The sequence below is a fragment of the Temnothorax longispinosus genome, chromosome 4 (assembly GCF_030848805.1).
Source record: "Temnothorax longispinosus isolate EJ_2023e chromosome 4, Tlon_JGU_v1, whole genome shotgun sequence".
In the NCBI taxonomy this organism is placed as follows: Eukaryota; Metazoa; Arthropoda; class Insecta; order Hymenoptera; family Formicidae; genus Temnothorax; species Temnothorax longispinosus.
Genome location: NC_092361.1, coordinates 13,499,600 through 13,524,446, shown reverse-complemented (window position 1 = coordinate 13,524,446; position 24,847 = coordinate 13,499,600). Strand labels below are relative to the sequence as shown.

Sequence of the window (24,847 nt, the reverse complement as noted above, 5' to 3'; positions counted from 1 at the left end):
CTGTGTCTCGCGAAGAAACGAGATAAAAAACGGTGGTAAATGAATGTCTTACGGTTCGCCTGACCCCATTGTATTTTTAATGATAGTATAAAGATTATAAGGTTCGTTCTACACAAGCTCGCCATTTATCCACATTAATGCGCGATAGCATGCAAAAGAGGCGCTTTTTAACGAGAAATTTGTTCTTGAGCAAGGAGCATGTATTATAGTGTTATGTAAGGAATATATTACACTTTGACTTGATTGCAATACACTGACCTCGCATGGCTGCGGCGCCACTGACATTGACTGTTAATGATAATATAAAAATGCATTCTGTAACACTCATGTACATAAATGCCATCATGACAGATTGCACAAATCATCTCAATTAAATTGATTATAAATTTTACATAGATATCAAGCAACTAAAAATTAAATTAACTATCAATAATTATTAATGTTTCAATTTTGATCCATTAGAAGAATGAAATATTAATTAAATTATTAGCAAAACTGAACATGCTCAAAAGCAGATGTAATGTGAAGAACAGTCAAGAGCTAACAGAATCTATATTATCTCTAAAATTAATGTATCCCCCACTTCTCCAAAGCATCTCTCCAAATCTAATGTCTAAACTTGAATGTACGTTTGCCTTGTAAGCTAGGAAAAACGATAAAAATATTTAACAATTTGACGGAAAGGAGAATAAAAAAATTTGAATATTAATGCTGCTAAATTTTTTCTGTTACAGATGATAGGAGACGATTCTGAAATATTAAAATGATGTATGAAGCTGGGAAGTTAGAAAATTCAGGATTTGAGACTCAAAAGTACAACCATATATACGCAAGCGTTATTTAACGGAGTGTGAACAGCGTGCCTCTCAAGCTGCATCATGCTACCGTTTAATATTAATGAAAATTATTTGCATAAATTTAACGACACTCGGACCGATGTACTGAGCGCTGCGTAGGTTCATAATCTTGTCGAAATGAAACGTCCTCGACGGACTAAACCACATGTACCGTGATAATGGCAGCCCCGAACGGTCTCGCCGTAATAATAATTAAACGAAAGTTAAATGAGAAATCTCAGATTTCATACACACATAACGTATGTATAATGTATACCTGACGATAACGGAAAGTTGTCGAGCGATGTCGAGACATAGAACGACCGCGAAACTAGTTTCGAACCTGTCACGCGGTTTGCCTGAGGGTCAATTTCCGTACGCTCCTCATCATCGCGCGAAAATAACGCGAAATTAATATTCATTTTTCCAGATTTTGCGGTACATTTCCAAATTCCGGATGTTCGGTGTAATCTAATATAGTACATACTTTTTAGCAAATTTATTTCCTCTGAAATTCGTTGGTAAAATTCATAATTAACTAAATTCTCCCAGAGTCAGTGAAAAAATTTGATCGAACTTACACGGAAAGAACGGTTTTGCTCAAATATCTAAAAATTTAGCTAGATACAGATCTGAAAATTATTTTGTTGCACCATCAAAATAATTATTTTTAGATGAAAATTTTAGATAAAAATTTTTAGATACTTCAGCAAAATCATTCTTTCCGTGTATTACAAAAAAAATAATGACGAAAAAGCAAGTTAAGACGTGCAGAATATATTTTCTTCTGTTAAATTTGATTTTTTAAAATACTTCAGTTCAATCCAAGGTTCAATCTCAGTTTCAAACGCTGACTTTGGCAATCTGACTTATCTTGTCGTCACTATTCATCCATTACTTTCGCTTGCCTCTCCAACGAATCGATTGGCAAATAAGTAAAACGGCCATTACGCTGTTTGTTCTAATGAAACTCGTACGCGGAGGTTTAATTCAAGGAACGTACGGACCGTCTAACACTTTTTCTCGACTCGCTAATTTAAAAAAAGGGGTGAAAGTAATGAAGCGTCGCGGGACCATTTTGCGTTATTAATGGCCACTTCGTCACGTCGGTAATTTTCCCTCCACCTACAGAGGCACCCTCTCCTCTTTCCCGTGACCAGGTACCACTCTACATATTGCAAGAGTTTCATTAAATCGCGTGACTAACTGCTGCGTGACCGAGTTTTTAAATTCATCTCGCTCGCCAGGCAGAGGTGCAGACAGTAATTCGCCTAAATGATATTTGAAAATAATTGGATTATTTCTGTCGATAACGAAGATTTATGCTTGCACCATTTCGATTCTGACGCACGACACAGTTTTCTTTTTTAAAGGAAAAATTTTATAAAAATTACATGCATAATATATGTTGTAAAATTTTACATACTTTATGAGTTTAGAAATTACGAAATGGTACATATATCCCCGTGGCCGACACGAAATTATCTTGATAAATATTTTCGAATGAGAATTTTTGAAATTTCTATTCTACGAAGAATTTGTTGAGTTACAAAAAAAGATTCCGCCGGCTAATTGTAAGTGTGACCCCCGCGAGTTTTCCTCTACCTCTCAGAGCTCTTGTTATTTGTCGTTAGCGCTTGTTTGTTCGTCGCTCGAAAACCGTTCGTTCGCTCGCTGCTGCAACTGCAGTGCGATCTCTTGTCGCGGAAAAAAAACCGTCACGTCCCATTCGCAATTTTCCTCCCCGAGCGCATTGGCCGGTTACGTGCTTCGAGGCTTACGCGTACACAAGCCGATTTGAGCCGTGTGACATGCGAGCGTGTAGCGCAGAAACTAACCGAGGCTTTACACAGGATGAATGGCTCTATCAATCTATATCCCGTTTCGATAATTGCGGTTAAAAACTCTGGTCGAGTCGGTCGTTTTTTAGTGAATTTATGCCGCTTTACATTATTTCTAAGTCAGTACTGAACTTATGAAGGTAATCTAGAACATAATACGTATCATTGAGAGTCAGATTAAATATTGATCTGACTCACAATCAGTCAGATTCAATTTGTAAATATTTTTACAAATTCCTTTTTGCTATAACACTGGTTGTCATCAACTCGTATATCCATTTACATGTATTTACTGCCTTTTTTTATTCTTTCTGTATGTACAATACTTATTGTTAGCCATGTAAACAAACGACGGCAACATGACGAAATATTATCGTCGCAATAAATTTAATTAAATACAAACATTTCCAAACTTGTTTATTTATTGGACAATTTTTTAATTAGTTCACCACAGTGAAACAAAGATAAAGGCAGATTTGAATTTATTTTTACGATTTTATTGGCATAACGCAATCATGCGATTTTACATGCGACGCTGTATCGATTTATATATATATATATATGTGTGCTTCAAATAGAGTAAAACGCGACACAATTTACCAGTACAGTTACTCACGAAGTCTCGCATCAACAGCGCCACGTGCAAATCCGAAATTTTGTCATGGAAAATGTGCGGCGGTTGCCGCGGATGCTCGGTCACGAATTTGACGAGATTATTATTCTAAAATGCGTAATCTGAACGTCCGGGCGCGGGGACGATATTTAATGTAACGAGCACTCGACTCGATTGCATTTAAAATACCTAATTCAATTGCTCGAAAGATGGGCGCGGCGAGGTCGCTATAGGTTACGACCAGAAATAGAAAATATTCAGATCCGTTCATCAGTTTTACAAAATTTGCTTAAGTTTGGTGTTACAGCTTTACTTACTTTGAACAAAAGCGTAAAAGTTTTATGTTGGTCTAAAAAAGACACGCTCGTAAAAAGTATATTATAGGCATAAAACAGGAGACACCGAACGACAGAAATTATTGAATGTATAACGCATTAATAAAGTAAGCGTATTAATATAAAAAGATAACGAAATATATTTCAATTAAAATATTTAATGCGATCGTTTTCCAACAGCTATTATCAAATTAGTTTATTAGCTAGATTTAATTTGGATATTGCGTGTTGCCGCAATTTTATCTCTCTTCATATGGCTATGTAACAGAAAAAAATTATAAAAATATTCCTTGTCTCGAATTTACGTTTAACAAACAAATCTTTTAAAGCAATCCTAGATTAATAATTTTACACTAATGGCAATTGTGGGTATGTTATATCGTAATTTTGAAGTAAAAAATATATTCTTGCTGACGATTCTTGCGGGAAGTCGTGAACCACAAAAGGCTGTAAAAAAAAAAAACAGGAAAATCGAGAGAGATGTAACAAGAGAAGCACAGAAATCGTCAGAGCGGAAATAAAACAACTCGTCTTGATTTTCTCCGGGCATCGCTCCGTAATTACTGCGCAATTAACTGCGCGACAATGGGACTACGTCTCTCAGAACGACCCGCGAAATGAATTAGACGCTTTGTGCACCGCCAAATTAGGTGGAGATAGATTGAAGCCAACTTGGCTTGAAATTAAAGAAAGGGCTCATTTAAATTTTAAATTTATTAATTAGCTACGTACACATACTAACTCAGTTAGTATCACGTACATAATTAAAATGTCAAATAAGTGTCGTAAATTAACGTCATTGCAGTTTAGATGATGGCATCGAGAATATTCAATGAGGCTAACGGATGACCTAGTTTTAGACGTCACTATATGTAACTCTCCGGGCTTCTCTGTCTAAATTATTCGATTCCAGACGTCTGATATATAATACTAATTAATAGACCTCCTCGATTTAATTGATGTCAAATACGTGCGTGCTGTGCATTATACACTAGCGAGCGCTAACTGATGTATATGGGCTAGCGTGACTGCTGGCTGACCACGCTTCGCAATAACTACTGCGAGATTGCAGTGGCTCTGTTGGCTACGCTCGACCACGAATAAACCTATGCAGATGGTAGGCAGGAGCAATACTAATAATATTGTGAATACGGTATAACAATCTGTAATCAAAGCGAGAGAAAATGAGATCATTGCGATGTAATTAATGTTTCCTACGATGAATTCGCAGATTATTGCGTAACTTTCGTATTACGCATCAGCGAGAGCGGATGTACGCGCACGTCAAGCGAGACGTATAATTATAATTCAATTCCGTAATTGGGAAATAAAAAGGTGTACTGTTTGCGATTCTCAGAGAGTTTAACGTAAAAAGACCGTGAAAAAAAAAGGTTAAAAGCGATAGGCGTAACGAGAGAGACACAAAAATCGTTAGAGCGGAAATCAAATAATCCGCTTTGACATTTCGGACAGTATTGAGTTACACCGATGATGCCATTACCGGATTTATCATGCTACGGCCGCGGCGAATAACATGATCTGCGGAATAAACGACGAGTAAAGAGTGCAATTACACTACCGTCTCATTTTTTTCAATCCGCCAATTAATTTTGCGTGACCTGTTTTCTTAACAGTGACTGGTTCTCGTGTAACATGTATTCGTATCGCGAATCGAGCGTCGTAGCGCTGTTTATCTACGGTATATAAGCTCCTGTCTAGGTGTTGAATTAATATTACAATGAGAGTCTATGTGCGCGCCGCACACGCATGCATATTGTCGGAATTCTCCGTATGTGTGTGACGCGATGCCACGAACCACAGGCGAGAGATTTGCGTCAGTTTTGATTCTGGTTCCGGTTTGCAGAGTCTTATACACCGTCGTCGTCATCTGTCGTGTGTCTCGTATCGCTCGCGATGTTCTCTGCGTTAAGTGCACGCTTCTCTGCGCCCGTACGCAAACTTATAAGTCGCATAAGTGGTCCATCGGCAGCAGCTGGTAATAATTTCTCGTAGAGCGAGACTACTACTACTACGCTCTCGGGAGGAAAGTTCTGAATTTCAGGCTGACGATCTTTCGTTAGTGGTTGAATGTGTTATCACAGCGTGAGTCGTTAAAGTGAGAAATTCGTGCTGCAGATGTTATTACAATGCTCCGCAACAGTTTGCTAATGCTCGCCTACGATAATAATCGTTAACACACGGGATTACTAATCTCTCTGGAACCATTTAAAAAGTGCAGACTCTCGTTTCTTTTATCAATATTTCCGCGAACGTGCAAACGACTCGCGCCCGCGTCAATGAGTCACCGCTTCTCATTTCAAAAACCAAGCACGTACTTTCCGGAAGATCTCTACGAATCGCGCGACGCAGAGAGCTTTGGCAATTACGCATACCGCGCGACTGTTACAATAACGTTAAAGCTCCGCGCAATACGTGTGGGTAACGAAACAAAGTAAAATAATTAGCAGCGTCGCGGCGTCGGTGGGAATAACGTATCGACGAGGCGGCTTTTCCCAATGCGCCCGCGCGCGCGCGTTTTCACAACAAGGACAATATCCTAATTACATCTGCCGGGATGGCGTTATACGTGCGGGTTAACTTCCAATTACGCGTGTCGAGGCAGACATTGACGTATAATTACGCGCCGTCGCCTAATTTAATTGACCGATTACGATATTCGTACGTCGTCGCTCGCGACAACCGCCCGCGTCGCGCCGCGCGCTACCATTCGTGACGCGCGGCTGGCAAACGACGCGCCGTTACTATACTGGAATGTGCGGGGTGGTTTAACGGCAGGGCAGGCCTATGATTTACGTAGGCGGAGGGATGCGGCGCGGACCGAAGCATAATGCGAGCACGGTAAAGCTCGATGATCCGCATTAGGCAATAATACCGCTCGAGCGCGGAGGAATTACGGGGGGGGGGGGGTCTAGCGTAAAACAGACAAATCGCCGCCCGCGCCGGCGGCGATCGCGGGCCGCAGTCGCCTCGGCGCCTGAAATCGCTCGCCTGCGGCTTGCCTGCCATGCTAAGTTATGTCGAAACGACGTTCGCCGTTTGATTGAATCAGCGTTGGCCTCATATTTCAAGTCGGTGAGCAATTAGCAATTACAGCCGTACCGCAACGAGAGCATCAAATAAGGGAGGAGGACGATTTTTCATCCGTGTCTTCATCTCGAGACAATTGCGCTCTCTTAATGAAGGAATCGCCGCTTTGTTAGAATTTGTAGCATAATCGTGATACGTGATAGGCTTTTATTAGTTTCGTATATTTTATTATCAGCCCTCCGCGCGCGAGTCCTTCGAATGGCGAACCATATTTCACGGCAGTGAAATAGCTCGAGCATTCAATTTATCGGCATTTCTGAAGAAAGCGAGTCGCACCGGGTGCGATATGTACAAAAATAATTTCGCGGTCACGCCCCTCGGCACACCCATGCTTTATCGAAAGTATCCGCGACCCGCGCAATCAAGAAAGTGTGACGGAGGCGGGAAATGCTCGTAGATATAAACGAGAATAGGGACACGGGTGTACAAGGTGGATTGGGAGCAAGCGAATGCGCGAGGGGGAGGAGGAAAAAGGAGGAGAAGCAGGTCGTGCAGGAAAAAGGGAGACGGCGCGACGGAATTTTCCGTAGGGTGAGCCCCACTATCACGAAGTAGTAAATTCAACGCCGACTTTTCCCAGGGAAATTATAATTTTCCCTCTCGTAAAGAGCGACCCCGTGACGCTAATGCGAGCGTACATTAGGCGAGAAAAATAGCCCGGGCCGCGGAGACGAGGGAATTTGTATGAAGGCGAGACCGGCCCGTGGGTTAATCGCCAGGAAAATGGCGACAATGGGCACTGCGGCGCGTATTAAGAATCAACGATGCTCGGCGATGGTGAACCAGGTCCGGGCAAACGCGATGTCTTCGTTACGCGCCGAGAGCAGGGCGCCCTGCGATTCTTAATTTAGCTTAATAGTCTAGCAGTGCTTATCGCGACCTTTTATGGCAAGTACGCTCTTAAGAGTACGGTCAGAGTGCAGTAGAAAATGAACGAATGAGTGAATAATATTTTATTATGCTCTAAGATAAAATTCTTCTGAAAAATTTTGAGAAATATAGAGGCAGAGAGAAAGAGAAAGAAAAGTAGTATTAAAAAGATTTATTAATCGATTTTTTTTAGTGATATGTTACAATTTTGTTTTTAATGCAGATAATTATTTTATTATGTAATGAACTGTACCAAGAATATAGGTCGCCTATAATTTCTGAAAAGTAACAGATTTTCACGAGTTTACTCGCACTCATAACATCCGTTTTTATATAGTAGTAATCTTGTGTACAGTAATTGTCAATCTACTCTGAATGCATTGCTAGAAACCGGGATTGATACCTTCGAAGCTTAGTTAGGTACTGTACAATGGTTTTCTTGTAAAACCGTATAACATGCAGAAGTCGCCGCTGAAGAGTTAAGCCAATTTGGCTCGGAAAAGTACGTGCTTCGTGCAACGGAAACATGATCCACTCGAGCTTTAAGTCTCTTTTATAGGATTACCTTGGCGGCCGGCCTTGTAACCACTGTTTCGAACAACCGCAAACTTTCATACATACTCGTTACCCTGGGATCAATAAACCATACCATCATCGGAATGATCGGCAAGTAAACGAGCTCGTAAGTCCATTTGCTCGATCGACGATGATCCACTTGGACTTTGAATCTTTGCATTACCAGCTCTGCGAAAGCCCCCGCTGCTTGAACACAGAAGCGTTATCCTGTTACAAGGACGAGACGAAGGAATAATGGTTCACCGCGGTAACGTGAGGATCATTAATCGAACGGGCTACAACACGTGATACTACGTATTATGCGAGAAATCAAGAGTTAGATCATCAAGACCACGTCGGCGGAGATGAGAAATGTTTCGCGGAGATAACCCCGAGCTAATCTATGTCCTTCCAAAGTAACTAGTGAATTATCTGCCACAATTATACTAGACGTAGGCTGATATAATACGTGTAAGGTAGGAAAATATGTGTCTATAAATATTGAAAGTATTGGAAGTAGTTAACAGATTTCATTGCACAAAGGTGCACCGGACTTAAAATTTAGCGCTAAGTTTTGTCCATAGCATATAAATTAATTATTATATGAACACATTTTAGAGAGGTGGATCAATGTTTGACGTTTTTACTGATACTTCGGTCAGCCGACCGCTCGTACTTTTAATATTCGATAAAATAAACAAAATTTCTCGCAGAGACAATAGATATACTGAAGAAACGGCGAATGTAAGATGACCATTAGATAAAATAATAATAAATCGATCATAAGTAACTATATGTCGCTTTTATCACTGCCATATGGCATGCTGCGATATGAAAGATTGACAACAAGAAACAGCCATTGAACGAGCACCCTTTGCACCCGACTTTTCCATCTCGGACATAATTTTTGGAACACGATGCGCCTCGCTATATACATTGACTTCTTATCTCTTCCATCCCGGCGACCTCGATGCGAGAGGTTTCGAGTGAACGTTACAAAAACTTCTATCCCGGGAACACATCAGGAATCTATCAGCATCGACGAGGGACAGCTGACTTTTTGTCCGGACCTTCTCGTATGTATTCGATCTCCGTGGAATTGCGTCAGAAGATTCCCTTAGGGTGGCGCGACTCTTAGCCCTTTCCGATCGAGACAAAATCAGGAAGACTTGCGACGAAGTTAACTATCCTTTCAGCGAGGTGTTTCTTTTGTCAAAGAAATCCCGTCGGAAGGAACGGTCCAGTGTCTCCTACAGGATACATTATGGAAGGACATTTCTTATCGCGACGTTTAACTTTCTTTCGGTCGACAACGGCAATGTATTATGCGCGTTTCAGGACGGTAATTCAAAGCACACGTAGATTTAACGATTATTATAAATTCGAGAATAAATAATTAATGCAGAATGATAATTGTTAATTGCCGTATTAATTATTAAAGGTGTAGTTAATAGAGTCCATTACGTATGCAGGATTTGAGATTTAGCGCCAGGTTTCGTCCATAGCAAATAAATTAATTATTATGTGGATATTTTTTAGCTTTAGACGGATCGATAATTGGCATTTCTATCGGTACTTCGGTCATTTGGCCGACTAGTTCGTACTTTTAATATTCGAACGATGAGACTAATGAAATTTCTCGCGGGCGCGTATTATATATACTAAGGAAAATGGCGAAAGATAGGACGATATTGCGGCGGGACAAATCTCGGGTGATCTCCAGCAGTCTTGACATAATCTGGGCGAAATGCCGAGTGAGCTATGAATTCACGGGAGAGAAAAGTTTCGTAGCTCGGAATACCATTTAATCGATTCAACGCGCCCTCCAAGTTCTTTAGACGTCGTCGTCGCGCCGCGCCGCGCCGCGTCGCCCCGCCTCGTCCCCATCATGTGGAATTCGCACTGTAGGAAGTTGGTCCGGATCGAGGAAAGTGTTCCAGATAGGACGTTGAAGAGGGCCGCCCGAAGTTTGACGCAGCAATCGTCGCTTCGGAATGACAAGATTCCGTTCGAATGGAAGAGCAGCGCTGTTGGGATGAGGCTGCCGAAGCGTTTCTAGAGGCGGTATAATCGGCGGGACCATTTCCAAAGCGTTCTCTCTCTCTCTCTCTCTCTCTCTCTCTCTCTCTCTCTCTCTCTCTCTCTCTCTCTCTCTCTCTCTCTCTCTCTCTCTCTCTTTCTCTCTCTTCGCCTTCATGCCATTTTACCTAGCGTTAGGGTTTTATCCGCGATGCGATTTCGACGCGCTAATGGATTTAAGCGGCGAGTAACAGCGAGTAAGCCGCATTCGGCGCGAGGCGCGAGCGGGAAGTTACGCGATTTTACCACGTCGATTTTTCAACGCGGCGGCGGCTGCTGCATTCGACGAAAGTACCCCGTCGGCATTACAATCGTGTGATTTTTTTTATTACGCCCACCGTGGAAATAAAGTTTTTTCACAAGAGACTCGGTCGTTAATCTTCCGAGAAATTGTTATCCCGCGCCAGAATGTATTTCCTTGCTCGTAATACGAGCGAATTGTTAGCGCAAGTTACAATGAGGTAAGATCCACCACCTGCAGAGTAAGGAGCAATTATACTCTGATTACTTTGGATATCATCGCAAGAAACTAACGGTGAAACCATCCGCCGAACTCAGTCAGGTCGGAACTTTTTAGATCGAAGATCCACAATTCCGAGCAAGAGATGTGGTTTCTGCGAATGCAGCAGTACGAGCAATAGAGAGAGCGAGGAGGAACACGCAGTTAAGAGAAAAACGAGAAAGGGGATAAGGGAAAAGACAGTGCAGGTAAGTAAGTTCATAAGAAACGGGCTGGAGAAAGAGAGAGGGTCAATCGGGTACAAGTACTTTCCAATAGCCCTCCATCATACGAGATGGGGCCGTTCGTTTTCCGAAGTAAAATATTAGGTTGATTCTAGGAGCGGATAGTTAAGAGCGCAAGTCAAACAATAGAGCACAAAGTGCCGCGGAGTTTCCAAGCTTTTGCGCGAAATTGCCGAGAAGCGGCGGCGGGAGCTGGCGGGGGACGAAGAAGAAGAGTGGATGGTCTCTCTTGCATGATACGAGTCCTACGAAGTAGAAGCCCCACGATAATGGGACGAAGGGGGGCGCTGGTTGGATACGATGATAGTTAGTCCGCCGCGCAGTCCACTCGAATAGATTTCATTTTCTCGAGCTTTCGGGCGTGGAACTGCTTTCTGCGGCAGCGAGATAGTTACATGGAGGTAGAAGTGCCATTCGGCATTATATGTAACGCGGCGAGAAAGAGAGAGAGAGAGAGAGAGAGAGAGAGAGAGAGAGAGAGAGAGACCCTTAGAATCTCCATCTCCCATGTCTGGAACCTGAGTAATTAACTAGCCGACGAACTGCGCCCGCGCTCGGGTGAAGATGGAAGGGCGAACGAGGAAGTTAGTTTGGCTTCGGTTTAATATCTTGCGGACGCTCGTCAAAGTTCAGGCGCTTCGTTCCCAAGAAACGGACGTCGCCAGTGCGTCCTAAACTAGGATGAGCTGCTCGCTAATAGCCCGTTCCCTTTAAGCAGCACGTCGCGGCCGCGAGATTACTCGTTCGCAACATTTTATCCCTTCTGGCTGCGGGCGCCTATCGAGCTTGCTTCAACATGCCGCGTCTCGGATGCGCGACACTTTTATCATTACGTACTTACACTTTGATTACAGTCTTTCGTCGGTTACGACGCGAATTATCTTTCGATAGCAGACGCTCGAGATTAACTAGTTTCTTTTTTAAAGAATCTCGAGATACTTTTTTTATCCGAACGTGTGTTATTCCATCGTAATTAAATGGCTTTACAAATGCTTTGATAACATGCTTTGATTAAAATATGTCTCTTATTACTGCTTTCGGTATTAAATTTTTCATGGATAATTTCAATATTTTACAAACCGTCTACAATTTTTCCTATACATTTTACTTGAAATTCTTCTTTAGAAAATGTATGCAATATAAAACTTATTATTTTTTAAATTATATTATTTAGTTGCTAAATAAGCTTATATAAAGTTTTTATAAAACATCTGATTCTTATAACTCTTCTTGGCAATACAACACGGAAAAAAGGGTTTTGCTGCAACAGCAAATCTATTTGTTAAATATGGGACAACTAACATTTTTTGCTGCGAGAGCTAATTAATTTTGCAATAATAGCAAAACATTTTGTTGCAATAGCAAACAGTTTTGCTAAACTTTGCTATTGCAGCGAAAGGTTTGGCTATTATTGCAAAATTAATTAGCTCTCGCAGCAAAAAATGTTAGTTTGTCCGTATAGTAGCAAATCCTTTAGCTAATTTTTTTTCAGTGAACACGTTGGGAAAATTGCGACAGTATTCATAAAGTTTTTCTCATGTTTCGAGAAAATTAAATTGCTTTTCGCCATGGATAGAATGCAGCTCGTAGATTATCCAAAGACAGCGGGGAGGAAGGTGATTTGCCTGATAACACCGGTGGAAGATGCTGCACAAATGGGCCGTGTTCAACGTCATGGGATATTTTGTGCGATGCATTACGACCGCGTCGCTTGTCGCAAAAGAGGAAAAATAAAGAAAATGGCCGTAATCGCGTGGCCTGAGATTTTTATAGCGCGCTGCGGGTCTCGTTTACTGCTATTGGTGTCGTAAATAGTATCGAACTTACAGATAGCTTCTGGTCAATAGAGCTATCACGGCCTAGTCATTGTCTCGGAAATCAAAGTAGTCTTACTAGTGTTTTATGGCCGTTTTTAAAAGCTCTACAAATAATATCACAAATAACCTTTAATACACGCATGATGTCGCGACATGTGTGTACTGATTATGATAATAATATTTTTTACTCGCAGCGATTACTAAGCATCTGCACAAATAATTATCGACTGTAACTATATGGTCAACAAAATGAGATGAATTAAAAGAGTTGAGAAGCCCGTCGGAAAAATCACGATTATACATATAAATCGAACTGTTAAAAATCTGAATTGTTAAATCGTTTAGTAATAATCAATACGTCAATAAAATAAAGTGCCGACGGGTTTGAATGTACCTACATAACTGTGTGAATATCGTACATTTTCATTTTATGAACTAAATCAACAAGTCAAATTTGTATACATAAAAATCGGCAATCGTATGGACGTTTAGTTTTTCCCGCTGGGGGTGTACGTGTCAATCGTCAATTTCCACGTCCCTTTTTTTATCAATAATATTTTCACCATAACGGAGAGAAGTGTGATTTTTGCGCAAAGCGTGACAGTGCAGCCTTTACTAACCGGCTTCGAACAATCCGCAGATCGGATTATTTTCTACCACAGCGAAGAAAGCGTCCGACTGGAAAAAAGTAACGTCGGAAATGCGAGATAGAAGCAAGGTAATTACGCATTCTCAAGCATGGAAATTACGTTGATATTTTTCGCATGTGTTTATTATCTATAGTTGATACAAGAATGCATAATTGAAAGTAATTTTAGTATGTTTATTATAGGAAATCATTTGTTTTAAATCCAGAAGATTAATATTGGAAGAAAATAATTTTATTTCAATTTTATGAGTTTTAGTTAGAGTTTAGTTTCAAAAGCTTTTGAACTTTTTAAACGTTTCTCGTTATTAAACCCATACAGGATATTCATACTGGATATTAATGCTGTAGAAGTTGTTCAAATTATTCCAATATGATCATTCGCTTTGATTCTTGACGCATGGACAAAATGTAATATCGTCACTGCACAGCCGCACAAGCTATTTTCCGTTGAAAGTCTCGGTTGTAATACCGACTTCGTGAAGAATTCCTCAAAAAAAACTAACGGAAATGCAAGGATAATTGTGAAGATTAATCTGCTTCGTGTTTGGTCCTTTATGATTAGAACTGCAGCTCGATTAATTTCAGCATAATTAATTCAAGCCTGAAGCGAGCCCTTATACTCAGAGGTGTACATGGAAATGGCGACGTAGCACTGACAATGTCAGCCGTATTCATAGAGTTTTCAGGCTCTTTGTGCGTGAGACAGCACGCTATCAAAGTCTAGCACCCTTATCTCTACACGTGCGTCACGACCTGAAAGAGCGCGCGAATGAATAGCATCGCTGAGTTTTGGAGGTCCTAGGAAAGGACGAAGGGAATGCGCGTAAAGGCGTCGCGTCGTGTCTGCCGTCGTAATGTTATATCCGTATAACGGTCGGGAGTCGGGACGAGGAAATTATGAGAAGATCCGACTTTATCGTTGAATTAACAACCGGTGGAAAGTTTCATTAAATACGTCAAGTTCGGATATCATGCTGTTAAAATCTATCCAGCTCATAATTAAAATATCGAGGAATTAAAATCGCGTATTCGATTCTTCGACCAGACATATATAAGGTAAGGTAAGTCGGGGAAGACGCCACTAGTAGGTCGCAGATGTCATTTTGTTTAATATTTCGTTTATTATCCAATGGAAGGTTTTCTAGTCGTAAAAGTGAGATTATTCAAATAACAAGTGACGTGGGCAAACTACTCCAGTTTTATTGTGATTTACTTAACATATTTTGAAACTACGCAAAATGGCTATTTCATGAACCCCGAATAGCAATTCCTTGTATGACGTCAGTGTGTGAAGAGTTGGAGGGTGGGATCTTCTTTTCGTCATTGGGGTAAGAGACCACTTCAGAAAAAAAACACCATTAGCGTAACGGACTATTTTATTCACAGAATATTGATGTACAATTTTTGTATTCTTATATTAGATTTTAGTTTTTTAAAATGTCATGAATTCTATTCAATATTCGATAAATGGATATTTAAAACAAAAATATTACTTGTTTTAAAATTGTGGTTTTCCAATTGTACATAGTTAAATAGTTTATTGTTAAAAATAAATCAATGTTTTTGTATATGTACATATTACATTTCATTTATTGAGTGCTGCATGCTTCTCACAGCATTTTTTTGCATCTTCTCCCATTACAAGTGGCATTTTATCCAGATATAGGGATAAGATGCCAGTTTTGCAGAGATAAATACCTATGTAATCAAATTACAACATTTTAACAATAACTTTAGAGTGGCTATTTTCAGCACTGCTATGTGAAAGCTTAAGTATCATCTTTAGTGATAAAATTAAATATCTTACGAGTAGGTTCGAGTCTGTTGGCGTAGTTCCGACTTCTCTATGATTACTTCGAAAAATAAAAGCAAGACTTCAAGTATCCTACTCGAACCTGGACGAAATGGTTTTGAACCCTATATGAGTACCTCGAAAAACAAAAGTGTTACTTCGAAATAGACTCGAACCTGAATCATATGTTCGAACCTCTTATGAGTACTGTACTAGAAATTGGTTGTGACTATTGGTTTGTTCATATTTCTATAATATTTATTAAATATGGCATTTTCCTCCGACTTTATATCGTATTAATTATTTTTATGTCTATCTCGTTTATGCCTTCTTTGAATATCGATCAACAACGACAGGTTGAATCTAATCAACGTCGAGAAACGCGCGGCTTTCCATCGACTGAGCAAGCACCGTAGGCGGTCGAAGTGAAACGTTAGGGTGACAATAATGACGTTAGTAGATCGCAGAATTGCCGTCAATCAGAGAACTATAATAACGTTAACGGAGATATTAGATGGTATCCCCTGCGGACATACCTTTTTTATTCCGACTAATGCTTCTGGCGGACGGGCAATTTGCATGAGAGAAAGTTACGTCGTCCTGGGGCTCGTTAAGTAAAAAAAAAAAAAGAAGAAGGGTTTAAGTCGCGTAAAAAATGATATCGATCAAACAGTGCCGATGGAAACGTGCGACCCGCACTGCTGTCTGGAAGATCTGGGTGCCTGGTACAACTATAGCTAGATGTGTAATCATGCCAAGAAAATCACTACCCAATGTGGATTCGCCCCTCCAATGGCTTTCGCAACATGCGATTAATGAAGGGGTGTCCACCGAGCTCCCCGGCACACGGGAAGTCGTCCATCATCATAAAATCTTCCGGAGCAGTGGTTAAAAGTACGATTTCGAAGACTAGAAGGGCGGTTGGGACACGTACATTTTCGTTGAACTTTGAGCAGTGACGATATGCAAATCGGATAATGATGTCGATTAATATGACTCATATTATTTCCAATTTTGAATTTTTGTATGTTTTTATTTTGCTATCGATAGCGTCAAGATAAATCTCAACAGCGAAAACTTGCTCGCGTACGTGAATAATTCTTGATACAATTAGAAGACAACTAGAAAGCTTGAATTACATAAAAACTTTCTAATTTATTTCTCGCGATACGTTGGCGAAACAAACATCGGGAGGTTCCTTCCGGTTTATCGAGCTTATTATTTCAATGAAGCGAAATACTTTAACGAATTCCAATGAAACGCAGTGAGACAATTTTAGCACAATTGTGCCCCCTACAGCAGAATCTGCAAGAGTCGGGGGGGGGGATGGGGAGGGGGTGAAAACCAATAAATCCGACACATCGGCGGGTTTGGGCAGTCGCGTCCGCGAAAAATATTTTATTTTTGCGCGAAAACCCATTGGCGTCCCGGTATTTTTGGGCGCGCGATCGTAAACAACTTTCACGGCGCGATTGACGTGCTCATCGAAATTGCATGCCGTCGACATGCGAGTAGATCGCGAGGAACAAATGTTCATTTATTATCATCTATCGATGCGCTATTGTCCGCGCATTGCACTTAATTTTCTCAATTTTGTTTCTCATATTTTGTTTATAAAAAATTCGGTTCCGCAACTCACGCGATGATACGACCTGAATACATCGGTATAACTGTTGAAATTATTAATTGGTATTCGATCGCGCGTATGTACAAACAGTTTTACTCGACAGCGAGCGGAATGTGTGAATCTTGCATAATTTCTTTAATTCGAAAAAAAATATATATAATTTATTATTTGACAGCGCCATGAATTATTCGGAGAATATTTCACGAGAACTGAATTTCATTCCCGCAGCGTCGCTTTACAAATGCGAGAGAATCGTGCTTGTAAAATTGAAAGAAATGTAGGAATAAATTAGGCAAATTCTTCGAAATCGGAGAAGACTGCATCGCTTTGTCGTGAACTCTGTCGGTTTGTTCTGTACGCGCCTGTCTCTAACAGGCCGAGGTATCACGTTTAAAGGCGTCGGGGCTTCCATGTGTTCCCCGTTCCGTACCCGGCGTAACATACCCGGTCGGCGAAACTCTCGTTAAAGCGAAACAATGGGCATTCGGATTACGTCCAATTCATTTGTCACGCGGTTTCGAGAGAGAGTGGTGAGGCGGCAGAGCGAGGGAAAAATGGAAAACAGCGCGACCCGGGGCTCGGCGGAGAGCACGGTAAAAAGAGACATTGCCAAGAAATTAATTTCACGGTTAACCGTCTGTGAGCTATTATACGACCCGCGAGTTCTGCTATCCGGAATAAGTTATCATCTCGCGAACAAGGCACAAACCGACGACAGACGAAAAAATTCGGGAAACACTTTTTTTAAGAAATTCGCTGCTAAAACAATATTGTGCTTTATTTTAATAGTTTATCCGCGAAAATCGAGAAATTTGTTGCGATTAATTAATAATTCTGCAGCCTTTGCTCTCCTTTTCTCCCTCCTCTGTTATTACTTATTCCTTTCGATAAATCGGAAAAATTTAATATCCGTCAGAAGAGATTTCTCATAAAACAGAAAAATATTGGATACCGTCTGCTTTTTTGCCGTGAATATATATATAAAAAAAAGAAACTCGAGCAATATCTTTAATTATAAATCCGAGCAAAACATCAATCTCGAGGTTTCTCGTTACCCCGCAATATTACGTCTCGAGCGAGTACTTAATAACGGAGTTGCCGGCGTGTCGCGCGGGCGTCCAAGAGCCATTGCAGGTGGAAAAGTGCAGGTGGAATACCCCTTAAACGTGCCAGTCTTGATAAGCGCCGAATTAGCGGCACCACGTCGGGGATCTCGGCAATTAGTTAGAGGGGGGAGAAGGGGCACGAACGTGCCAAAAAGCCCGGTAAACTCGTGCCACGGCCTCGCGAACTTCGCGGCGACTTCGGACGTAAATCAGTGGCGTCCGGGTTGGTGTCTCGTTTTAGCGGGACACCCGGTACACACGCCGCACTTGCCGGGGTTTACTGCGCGGTGAGTTACTTGTGGGATTAATATCCCTATCTTCTGTTCACATTCAACCCCTTGCGAACACGCCCGCGCGCACGGCACACGGCACACGGTTGGGGCACGTTACGATATCGGAATAACGCGTCTGGATGCGAACGGGAGAACTGGTGGCATTTTCACCCTCTGTCCTGTATAGTCGGTAACACTGTTGCTGCGTCGGCAGCACACTTTCGATTTATGGCTCTGTATATATTATTTCGATAGTTCCCTCTCTCTCCTGTCTCTCTCTCTCTCTCTCTCTGTCCCTGTCTCTCTCTGTCTTTCCATTGGTCTCTCATCGACGTTATTCCCTCCGGTTCTCTTTTGCTCTCCATCCGCTTTCCACCACCTTGTCACCCCTTCGCGTCATTCCCCGCACTCTGCTTGAGTCTGTCACATCTATTATCTATTCTTTTTTGTTGCTTGTCAAACGACTGCTCTTACAAAAATTAATGATCGTTCACCGAACAGCGTGACTGCTTAACCATTTGCAATTTATATCACGATAGGTATTTTCTCTGATACTCGCGGTAACTCGAATGCACATTTTAGAAGTTTAATCAACGAAGAAGAAAATATTTTAGCTGTCTCTTTTTATTATTTTGTTGCTGGATATTTAGAAAATAACTATCTATTAACTATCGAGCTATATAAATGATGATAATTTAATTGATATTGCATAGCTTCTTAATTTTTGATCCTAATGTTTAATTTCATCTGATAATATTCTATTCATTTGATATAATATCTGAGAATAACCAAATTTAGCATAGATCGAATACTTTGTTTTTGCAATCGATATCTAAAAATATACGAGCGATTAGTCAACGATTTTCATAGATATATGTCGTTTCTCATATCAGTCATATGAAGAATATGTGAAAGTGATGATAGTTATATGTTCGAGTTTATAGCTATAAAGTTAATCTTGCAAATTCCATGTTTTACTCACACATTATCAGTCACAAATTATCTATAGCAGCGCTTTCCTTCTCATGTAAGCTACTGTTCAACTCGAGTAACAAACAAACACGCTATACTATCGTATTAATCTCAAATTCAAGGTACTGAGTCTTGGTACTGAAAATTCCAGAAGTGCCAAGATTTAGCGGCGCTTCAAGAGATTCGCTACTGCGAGAGCGTTTTTGATGCACGTGTAACAGCCGCAGCGCTGCAGCGGTTTAGCACATTATTGCGATTTGCTGCTTCAACAATTTATAAAACTATGCTGCAGCTCGCGCAACTAACGCTATTGCCAGAATTCATTCCCGCGCCCTTTTATCGAAACAATTTGATTCATGTTTATTTGTTCTTTAAAAAAAATCTTTTTAAAAGAATTTTTGTCGAAGAATTTGTGACCACCCGTACTAAGTCCACAAACTAAAAAAACATTCATAACTTTATTGTCTGAAATACATTTTTTAAAATCTATATTGGAGTAATAAAAAGATTATGAATTAAACGCTTGTTAGACTATGATCCGGAAAAAGTTGCAAGCAACTTTTTTTTCAGAGTAATCTGCGCCGCTTTAAGTATCATTGTTTCATAAATGCGCTTTATACCGAGGCGGTGCATTAATTGCATTATTAATTGAGTCTCAAGTACAGGACCGGTTCAAAACTTTGTTAAATAGATTACTTTGGTCGGGGACGCGCCGCATCACTCGGTTTAGGATAAATTTGTTAAAATTGAATTTGTGTGTTAAGCGGTGTAACGCAGAAATCGCTTGTCGCGCAGTTTAATCCTATATGAGGAAAAGCGAAGTTACCATCAGTGTGTATTATCATAATAAATTCCATAATTCCGTGCGGAATCCTTTATATCCCTCACATACCTTCTCTAAATTCACACATGCAGGCAATTTCATCAAAGCTTCGCGTATTACGTTATTTACGTTAATAGCATATGAATAAGCATTGCGTAAATCAAACATAAATCAAAGAAATTATTTATTGATTCCTAATAATATCTGTTCGTTATGTTACGTTATATAAATAAAAATTATCTCGACAACGCCGCTCTGCATAATGGAACGCATACATAGTACTTTTCATCTCATTCATCGCTTTATGTAGGAAATGTAAGAGGATATTCGTTCGAAGCCGTTCCGTTAAAACAACACTCTCAAATATTCGATACTGACGAAGGATATCGGTACCGATATTGGCTTCGAGCTGCCAATCCCAATATAAAACGCCATTAAAACGGGTGAAAAGAAGAGCTATCAACGCGGTTTATTAGCTTTACCGCAAATATAGACGTTATGCAAAAATCCCCGCAGAATCAGAAAATATTCCGATTTCTCGTATCGATAAAATACATTCATCTTATTTATCAGCTTATAAGTATTTAGCGATAGTTTCTCTGCTGAAATGTGCAAAGTAAATTTAATCTAATGTAATCTTTCCGTCAAATTTGTACGAGTTTTATTCGATAGAATTTTTAATGTTCATCGAATTTTTATTAAAAGATTATAATTTGCAAATTGACTCATAAGCAGGTACTTGCATTGTGATAGTTTCTCATTTCATACGGCGATGCGGCTACCATCTTGTCGCACTTTCAACCAGATGGACTTTGAGATTCAAGATGGTACGCATCGTCCTATACCATCTCGTCGCACTTTCAATCAGACGGACTTATCCTTCAATTAAATGGAACATGCACGTCAAGTATATGAAATCAAGATACGTACGATGCAGCACGCATTATTGATGAGAATATGTGCTTGATTTCCCGATCACGTAAAAGAGGATCGCTTAATTTCTCGCGGAAAGGAGGCTAAGAGGTTTCCTTCGCCTTTCAAGTACCATAGGTATCCATGACGACGCGATGACAGTGTCTTCCAGTCCTCGACATCAAAGAGCCCGTCGAGTATTAGTAACAGAAATCGAAGCCAGCACGGCCGTGGCGGGAGAAAGATGGTCGGTTAGATAGATCGAGATACGCCAACTCGTTCCACCATCCGAACCGTAAGAGGTTCGCGAAGAGGACGGGAAATCGGGGATAGATGGATGCGAAACGAAGAGGATCGCAGCACGTAGTACCCCTTGAGCTATTGATCAACGGCGACGAGGCACCGACAACACGCCCTCTTAATTAAACCCTCTGGGAATACGAGACGAGCGTCTACATGGACGCGGGTGCGGGGTCATCCACGGGTATCCTGCGAAACCGCCCGCGCCGTCAATGTCGCCGGAGACGGGCACGGAAGAGAGCTAAACATTTCAAGTTTAAACAGCCTTTCTCCGCAACAGAGTCCTCGAGGCCCTCGGGTGATTTGAAACGTTAATAACTTACTCGTTCCCACGATTGGCAGCTGAGCGACCTTTCTTTCTTCAGTTTTTTTCCCCTGCTTTTCCCTGATTTGCTTCCGCTCGTCTTTGCCCCGTGCCACTCTATAAGTTTAAGCAATTCTCGGAGTTTGAACGACGCGATCCCGTCCTCTGTGCGAAAGCGGACTGTCAAAAGCAAAAACTACGTCAGCGGCACCCTGAAACGTCCGATGAAGAGCCCGTCGCCTGTTTTCGCGCAAGTTTGTACGCCTGACATTTCGCGGAGGATGCGGAGGAAGATAATTAACCGAGAGATGCACCTGATGAGCATACCGACGACGACTGGATTTAATGTTAACGAGTGTAACACATGAATTGAAAATACTTACCTTTAATTACATAAATTTAGGGCCTTCCGGTCGTGCCTTCTAATTCTATTTCCCTTGCTAACTCTATCCATCCGTGCGACGCCTGGTCGCACTTGAGAGAAAGTTTCTACCAAGTTTCGGTCGGTTCGAAGTAATGCGAAAGGGATTGCGGATCCCTGGGAATTTGAGAAACTCTCACGGGACAGTGCCAATTAATATCTATCATTAAAATAATTTAAGCATTAATAAAATTGAATACAAGTCTATGTTAAGAATTTTACGTATGTAAGAATATAACATGTTACGTATGAAATTAATATATCAGAATTTTATATTAGGACTAGAAACTCTATAAAAGATTGCACTTTATTACGGGTTTACATTAACGAATTATACGTGGTTGTAGCTTCAATATAAAAGTGAAGTTAATTATCTCTACGTCGGCCCCCGATAATAAAGCGCTCGCTGTTGCGAGCGGGGGCATCAATCTCGCGGAAATTCCGAGAATACCTTTCATGCGACTAAGGAGTAGTAAGTAGTTTCGCGCTTAGAGGGGTGTGAGATTGGAGGAGCGACGCACGTTACTTCGACGGATGGAGCACGGCGGCGCCGCGGCGGCGCGGAGGAGGGCGCTCTCGTTCGTCGAGTAATTAGCGACGGTAGCAAGAGGAACGGTTTATTAGCGCGGAAAGCGCCGAACACCGCCAAGGCAAATATTCTCGCGCGCGATGCACTCGCAGGAGAAGCGTGGGCGGTGAACTGAACTTCCGGTTTAGGTATCCAACCCTTATTTCGAGCAAATGGTGGTTGCACATCGCCCTCCCCCTCGCCCGTGGATCTAACTAACGCCGCGCCGGCGTTGGTACCGTGCGCAGCGGATAATGGAAGCCACATTCCGCATATTTGCGTGAAGATGCCTTTAATTGGTTGTATCGAGAATGCAACGGTGGAAACGATATCCGCTAAAGCAACGCTAATGTTTTTTGCATGGCAAAATTCAGAGATAATTGCTGCCGCTCGTTGACGGTTGTTTCTTATTATATTATTGTTACGGCCCAAGTTTCCTTCTTCCCGCATTATTGACCCCACTCTTAATAAAATAATAATATATTTCTTATTTCTCAATATATTATCTCTCAATTTTTTTAAAACAATAAAATCAGAAGGAATTCTATCTGAAAAATCTTTGATCTTTTTTGCCGGCGTGTCTTTCGCGTTATAACTCTCTCGCAGTTCCTTTTCGAAAGAGGAATTTCAGCTATGTGTAAGGGTGGGTAGTAAATTCCAAGCAATAACTGCTCCTCGTTCAACTCTTTGCCCAGAAGTAACGCCGACTTATCCCTTGACGCATCCCTTTAGACGTTTGCGCCATAAGTTCGAAGAATGTGCAGAACGTGGTGATACGGCTGGCCAAAGAGTTCTGTAAACAGCGCGATGCTTGACGGAAACGGAAACTGGCTGATGTCAGAAGAGTGGTAAGAATTAAAAAGTTATTGCAAAGCTTCGGAGAAAGAGGAAATAAAATAAAAGGTATAGAGGCATAAAACGGATCTCGGGGAAACCCATCCGCTAACCGTTGCGAGAAAGTAGATCTTAAAAGAACAATTCTATTAACGTAAACAGAGAAAACTTTAAAAAGTAAAATCGAAAAATCATCTGCTTTATTTACAAAATGTAATTCATTTTATTCATCACACTGCAAGATGATTGCATTGCTAGATGCTTGTTTCCGCCGTTAAATACTCGCGAAATTCAATCTGCAAAGAGAACGGTAACCTTTCCACCACGAATGTCTCGTTTGCTTCTACTTGCTCAATAATTTCCACGTATGCACAAATGAAACATAATATCAATACAATCTCTGTGTTGCGCAGTTTACATAAATTTCAGTATAAATCACGCCCCCGTAACTTGCGGAAAAGCGAGATGGAGAATGTGACTCATTAAAAAACCATATATCTCGATGCGCTCGTTGCGACACGGTGAAAGGGTAAATTTCATAAAACTCGCTTTCTCCTCGAGCCCTTTTACTTTGTTCGAACTGCCGGTGGCGACTCCGAATGAATTTTACATGAATCCGTTTCCCCTACGGGCCGCGCGCGGTGAAGTTAATAGCTGCAAAAAGAACTTTGCTGCTCAACCGGCTCGTTAAAAGAAAAAGCACAGTTTGCCACGATACACCATCGTTCACTTCATCTCGTCTCTCATTTGTCCTTTAATTCCACGACCTTTAGCTGCTCTCTGGTCCGCTCGAGTTCACGTCCTCGGATCTGCTTCGCGGGAGTGCGAGAGTGCAGAGGTCCTTCGTATATTTTGCATTCCGCATCCGCTTGACATGAAGCACCGATTCGATTATCATCACGAAAGGAAACGAATAGCTTCTAAGGTTCCGTCAGGTGACAGTTCCTTTCGATAGTCGAGTATCTTTGAGATAATCTTCATTTGTGCCCTTTTCTCACCATCCCCCGCGGCCGCCTTTGCTCCATCCTTCCAGTACTTTTGTAACGCTGTGGAAGTAGGGTAATTTCTACTCTCTCTCTCTCTCTTTAAACACAGAAGATAAAACTTCTTATCCTCAATCGAACAATTCTGGTAGCTACCCCTTACGAAAAGTTTCGGTATTGATCTTCTAAGTCTTCATAACGGCTGACGATAGCGATGTAGGAAAATATATGACTCATAAAAACTTCGATAACTCTTTTTTTATTTTCTAATTTTAGAAACCCCATACTTGTGTAACTTTTCCCTTGTCACTATTAGTTTGCCAAAATCCGAAATATTTTATTCATGTAAGCTGTTATTTAATTCATTAAGAATGTTCCGTTCAATTAAGATGTTAATTATATTCAACAATTTTACATATATGTCCAGAAAGTTCTGGTTCAAAGATGTAAAAAAGATGATAAAATAAAACAATTGTTTTTATTTTT

The 24,847-nt window shown here is 41.0% G+C and overlaps 2 protein-coding genes across 4 annotated transcripts in view; one reads left to right on the top strand and one right to left on the bottom strand.

Annotated features, from left to right (window-relative positions):
- LOC139812310 (uncharacterized) overlaps positions 1 to 24,847 on the top strand; it is a 162,716-nt gene that overhangs the window by 103,328 nt on the left and 34,541 nt on the right. The window contains exon 3 of one of the 2 annotated variants that reach the window (XR_011731848.1): positions 735 to 5,412. The exons of the other annotated variant lie outside the window; for it this stretch is intronic. The gene's annotated coding sequence lies outside the window, so the exon portion shown is untranslated. Of the gene's footprint in view, positions 1 to 734; positions 5,413 to 24,847 lie in introns of those variants that run through there. 2 annotated transcript variants of the gene reach the window in all.
- The window catches only part of Sfl (N-deacetylase and N-sulfotransferase sfl), a 271,277-nt gene that overhangs the window by 214,029 nt on the left and 32,401 nt on the right, over positions 1 to 24,847 (bottom strand). The gene's annotated exons all lie outside the window — the stretch shown is intronic.